The following is a 6,445-nucleotide window of genomic DNA, read 5'->3' as shown; positions in this document are numbered from 1 at the left end:
ACTCTGCATACTCTAGACAACTTGTGGCTACTAGAACCAAAAAAGCATAATCAGGACTGCTAATGGCATCAGCCCTTCAAGAATGAAGACCTGGCTCACCTCACCCATGAAGTCAATAATCATGATGAATCACGGTGTCCAGATTGGAATGGGCAGTAGAAGAAAGAAGTTACACAAATTAGCTAAAAATCACGTGACCAGTCACAGATTGAGAACTGCAGTGGTTATAAGTCTTTTTTCTTTAATTTGATACGAATTTAGTTGGATATGTCGTATAATATCACCCGTTTTTCTTTATTTTATTGCCTTCCCATTTTCTTGCTTGCAAGTACAAAAATGTGTTAATAGTGGTTAAGCTCGTATCTCAGGATATTAAAAGTAGAGTTTGACCTAGCTAGAAAAAAGTTAAACATTCTCCAAAGGTAGATAAAGTGACATATGGGACTTCATTATTCTCTTCTAGGGAGAGGATTAGGGTGTTTTGGGTTGTAGGAATAGTTGAATCACATTAAGTGGAAGCAAGATTTTGCTACTGGGAGTTAAAATTGACTAAAAGAGGTGAGTGGGACGCCAATTTGACAAGGGGTGGGGGCAGTGCTGGTTTTGCATGATGTCACCTGGCCTCAGTTGAAACTATATTTCCTTTACAGTTTGATGTTAGAATTGGCCAAAAGATACCTGTGTATGATCCAGAAGGTGGAAGCAAACCAGCAGCCAAAGTTCCCTGTAGGTAGTGGTCAGATGCAGCAAGAGGCAGAAGCAGATGTGCTCGTGGGTTCTAGCTTGTGCTTGCTCTCCTGGTTTGCCACCAGCTCTTTTTCCTCCTGGCCTGCTCTGCTGACCAGCAGCAATCCCTGGCCCACCATCAGATGCAGAGGTAACAGCCTTCCATGGACCTCAGCTCCCCTCTGTGTCCCATTCTTACAGCTGGATGTGCTGTTCCCCTTATTGCCCTGTGTGGGGACAGAATCCCAGAGAGCAGTTTTCAGGCTCTCGGCCTCGAGTGAAAAGGTGCTGGCTCTGTTATTAGATGGCCATCCGCTGTGGCTGGGTGGCCATCAGCTGTTACCAGTTAGCCATTATCCACTAATATAACTGCTGAGGCTACGCTGGCGGATTGGTTGGTTGGTTGGTTGGTTGGTTGGTTGGTTGGTTGGTTGGTTGGCAGAGAAGAGGACGGCAGATTGCCGATCGTGTTGATCCTACTTCCTGTGTCTCGCCTGGCCCCCAGCGACACAGAGGTTCAGGGGGACCCCTCGTTGTGATATTGGCGGATGTTTGCTGTTGTGTCTCGACCAGCCGCCATCGAGAATATAGTGGTATGACTCCCCTATCTATGGCTTCGTTGGTGTTCCTTTTTGGCCTGACCCTGTCCTGCATTATGGTGTGAAGAGCGGGACCAGAGTCCCCGCATGACACCCTGCAAGCTCTGAGTTCCCCCACACGACTACTTTGGAAGGGCTGAACACTGGCTTTTCTCTGCTCCTCACCCTCCTCAGTCTGGACTACTTCCCCATCTTCTCCCATCATTGTATAAAGCCTTAGACCAGGGGTGTTCAAACTGTGGCCCGCGAGCCAACTGTGGCCCGCGATCCACTTTTAATTGGCCTGCAGCAAATTCCAAAAATATATTTAGTTTACTTAAATAAACCAGGTGAGGCAATATGTACTTCACCTCGAGTGAGTGGCCCGGCTGTTTGTGTATTTTACCACATATGGCCCTTGGTGAAAAACGTTGAAAAAAGTTTGGACACCCCTGCATTAGACCATAAACTCTACTGCATGTATGAGTCCCAAATACCTAGAGCCCAATGCTCAGAGAAAGGAACCATTAGACCCACTGAGAAGCTCCACTGCCCACAGTCAACTTCGTGGCTTGGCAGACACTTGCACCTCTGGAGGCTGCCAAGACATAAACCAGCCACACTTGGTCTTTTCCTTTTCTCCTCTCTGTGAGTCTTACCTTGTAACTCTCCCTGTTTACTTCCCTTTATTTATTCATGGAAACAGCCCTCTGAGGCCCTCTAGAGAAGCGCAGTGTTTCTCAGGTGACAGCAGGGGAGCAAAGCAGATTATGTGAAGCAAACCCTGAGCATTCTTGTCCCTAATTCCTGGATAGTCCTGACAGCTTCCTGAGACTCAGCTTTGTCAATTTCTTTGGGATCAAAGAATTGCAATTTTGGAAATGCAGATTTGGGTAGCAACCCAAACGGTGTCCTGCTAGGGAACAAAAGTCAGGGTTTTTTAAAAGGCAAAAAGGGAGGTTTGAGTAGGTCATTTGCAAAGAATTTTCATTGGTACTGGCAGCAGAAAGCGAACCTTGGCTAAATATGAAGCTATGGTTAAGTAAAAGGCTGTCACTGTAACAAGTTGCAGCTGTTCTTGCAGTGTTCTCAGAATGTTTATGGTTTGGCCCAGTTTGAAAGTTCATGTTCTGTCTCATGCGGACATGCACAGGACAACTTACTCAATGGACCCCCAGCTCCATTTTAAAGCTCCTTATTGCAGTGGTCAGGTGTAGATGCCCCCTGGAGCTGAAGTAGAATAATATTGAATGTCAACTATGATTAAATATATATACAGACGGTGCCAAAAAAATGTATACACATTTTAAGAAAGGAAAAAACTTTACTAAAATTGTAATACTCAGTATATACCAATAACAAACCATGAATACAAGTCACGTGTATACATTTGTTGGCATCTCCAGTATGTACCGGGGGTGCCAAAAAATGTATACAAGTGGACACTTAGGTCAACGTTGCTCAAGCAGTAGTTGGCCGTAATCAGAAGTGTCTGGACACTGATGGTAACTACTTTGAGCACCTCTTGTAATTGCAGAAGTCAAAGGTGACTTATTCATCTTTTGTTATCGGTGTATATTGAGTATTACAATTTTAATATAGTTTTCTTTTCTTAAAATGTGTATACATTTTTTGGATATATATATATAGTCATGGGACGTAAAGTACAGCATAGAGAATATAGTCAGTGGTACTGTAACGGCTATATACGATGTCAGAGAGGTAGTAGGTTGGGGGGTTATCACTTTGCGAGGGGTGTAAATGTCTAACGTGCTCCAGAACCCTTGCTCACCAGCTGCACAGAGATTAGGAAAGACCTCCTTGCCCATACTAGAGCCAAAAAGCATTTGAGTACAAGTCTGACATTGTGGTCCAAATGTAAACATCATAACACAAATAATTTTGTGGTATAAGTCTGTCTCTATAGGACATACTTATCCTTAAAAAATAAAAGTCTTTATTATCTGAAATACATATTTAAGTCAGTGTCCTCTATTTTTATTTGTGAAATCTGGAAACTTATCTGCAGGACCACCATTAGTACAGATAATGAGGAATTGCCCTTGTCCATGATTCATTATTTGGCTCCACATCCTTTCAATCAAGGAATGTATCTTACCAGGAATGTCACACCTGTCCAAGGCATCTTTTAAAATCAATTTCTGCCGCTTTCAGATACATCTTCAGTGTGTCTGACAGAGGGATCGTTCCACAAGAAAAGTAGGACAAGGTTAGTACCAGGGAATTACTGGGAGTTCTGTGCAGGTGACTGGTGTGACCAGTGGTGCGCTCCCACATGGAGGCAAGGGCACTAGAAGTAGGGGTCAGACCAGAGGTCCCTGTCTCAGGTGGAGCAGAATCCATAGAATTTGGCTTCTAATTCCTGGCAGGGGCTTCGGGCTCCAACTGGATATCGAGCAAAGGTGATTGGGGTACTGGCTCAGAAGTGAGCCCACAACGGGGTCACAAGAGAGTTAGGACAATGAAGAATTTGGTGTTGTTTATGTTGTATTGTTGTCCCTGCAGGTGGAAGTTTCAAGGAGTCTTTCATCAAGAACTGAGTCATGCATCCTCTGAGCAGAGGCTCCCCGTGTGAAGGGGAGGGAATCATCCAGGCTCAAGGTCACTGCGCCCAAGGAGCAAGCGCAGGGCACAGGGAGCAGAAGGAGTCCCTGTGGAGCTGTTGCAGCTGCTGCTGAGAGCCGAGTGAAGGGTCTCCTGGATTCCTCCAGGTCCTTTGAGAGGTACACATGAATCAGGGGGAGAGGCCTGGGGTCTTCCTGGGAACCTTCCAGGGAATGTGGGCAGCTCTGAGTGGAGAAGGGAAACCCCTGTTGATGTGGAGTTGATACAAGGAATCCCATTTCTGAGCCTATCCCCCACTGTACACAAACTGCCGTGCAAGGCTTGCTACTGCCTGGACCCTGCACATCCAGGAGCTCCAGCTTTGGGAGTGTCCAGTCTCTGGCCCTTAACAAACCTCCCACCACTCAACACTCAGTTCAAAACTGTTCTTTAAATCAACAGATATTTATATAGGCCCAGAAGTATCTTTTGTCATGGTCTTACAGGAAACATTAAAAGAGGGAACAGTATTTTGATATTTCAATTGATTCTGGTGGCTGAACTGCTCACAGAACATATATTCCTTAGGGAAAGTGGACTGACCTGTTGGATTAAGATTTGCTGCTTATATTACCTATGCGGTTGGACAATTAAGTTCATGAACTTATCCTAGAAAAAATGCTACATACCTCATTGCTGAATATCACTATGGTCACTTTCAAAGTACTCCCCTTGGGAAGCTATGCACCAACGCCAGCACCTAGTCTACCCTTCAAAGCAATTTTGGAACTCTTTTTCGGGAATGGCCATCAGAACTATCATTGTATTATCCTTGATGTCCTGAATGTCATCAAAATGTCTTCCTTTCAATATTTCCTTTATCTTCAGGTAAAAAAAAATAAGTCGTTGGGGCCAGGTCAGGTGAGTAGGGAGGGTGTTCCAATGCAGTTATTTGTTTAGAGGCTAAAAACTCCCTCACAGACAGCGCCATGTGAGCTGGTGCATTGTCGTGATGCAAGACCTCCTTCAGGACCATTTTTGCACACACCTTTCTCATGCCAAGATTTTCAGGTAAGATTTTCCTGTTTCTATCGATGTTCACTTGGTCTGCTATGCTTCTCACAGTCAGCCAATGATTTTGACGTACAATTTGGCAAATTTTTGCAATGTTTTTGTCAGTTCTGTTCATTACTGGCTGCGATAACCTCTCTTCATCAGTGATGCATTCTCTCCCTTCAGAAAAACATTTAATACGTTTATACACTGCCATTTTCTTCACGGCATTATCCCTGTACACTTGGACTAACATGTCCCTGATTTCACTTCCACTCTTGAAAATTTAACAGGAAATTTAATGTTTGTTCATTGCTCTAATTCAAGCTCAGACATTCTCGTGATGGCACACAAAAACATGGAACAACAATAATGAACGCCACTTGATGGCGCAAGACACTGCCACACGATGACACGAACACAGCTGTGAGATGCTGATATACCAAGGTTATGAAACCTTACTGAGCTGTTTGTACAGTGCTGCCAATGTAAGCGCAGGGTGGCAAGTTCATGAACTTGATTGTTAGACTTTGTATGTGTAATGTGGTACATAAAATCCAGAGACACCATGACACCTCCACACAGCCTACTCACTCCATGAACCATGACGTTCGTCTCACAAACAACTTCTTCCACAGGATAAGACTTATTTTCTTTTTACTCTTTGTCCCATGTCCTTGCATGCCCCACTTGCACAGTAGAATTGGAGGTTTCTCGAAACCTGCACAACACGAGTAAAGAGCAATAGTGGAAATGAGGACAGATGGTTGTCTTTAGAGGTCAGAATTTGGAAACGGTCTGAAGTTCTGAGGTTGCTCTTGACCTTGCCCATTATTAATTGGTTTTGATTCTTCCAATGGTGATTTCCAATGTATAGAGGGAAAGGCTTTCCTTTTTTAGGCTAGTCTCTAAATGTAGTAGGATGACATGTTGTCTATCTCTTGAAATTATGATCCTTCATAATTTCTAAGTTTTCTCCTCTGTATCACTTCTAAATGTAAGTCAGGTGTAGTAGACTAATTACCATAGCCTCCTTTTCTTGTCACAGATTTCTAGGCATGACATAATATATGCATATACAAATATATACCCACACACAAACACAGATGCACCTGTATTTGTTCTAAAGTCTACAACCGCCTTGGGAAAGAAAAATCCAAAACTCGCACACACAAAAATCTCTTGAGAAAATAACGTAAAAGGACAGACAATAACAACAAACAGGAAAGGGCATTGCTGTCTCAAAAGCTAAAAAGATTCCACGATTACCCAAAGCCTGAAACGGATGGAGGGGTCCCATCTTTAATGTCATGGACGGGAAACCACAGGAGGTGTGGAAAACCTAACATAAACCCCCAATCTCTCCTCTTTCCAGGACTCCTGGAGGAGAATGTGTTTGTTTTGAAGTAGAAAGTCCGTATTAGGACTGAATCCATAATATTGAAGGCTAAGAGGCTAGGGCTTTTATGCTCAGATTCTGGAAAAGCAGAGAAGAAAACTGGAAAGGGGGGCATGGACATCAG

Source organism: Rhinolophus hipposideros, assembly GCF_964194185.1.
Source record: "Rhinolophus hipposideros genome assembly, chromosome: 15".
NCBI lineage: Eukaryota > Metazoa > Chordata > Mammalia > Chiroptera > Rhinolophidae > Rhinolophus > Rhinolophus hipposideros.
Note: the sequence above shows the minus strand (reverse complement) of the source record.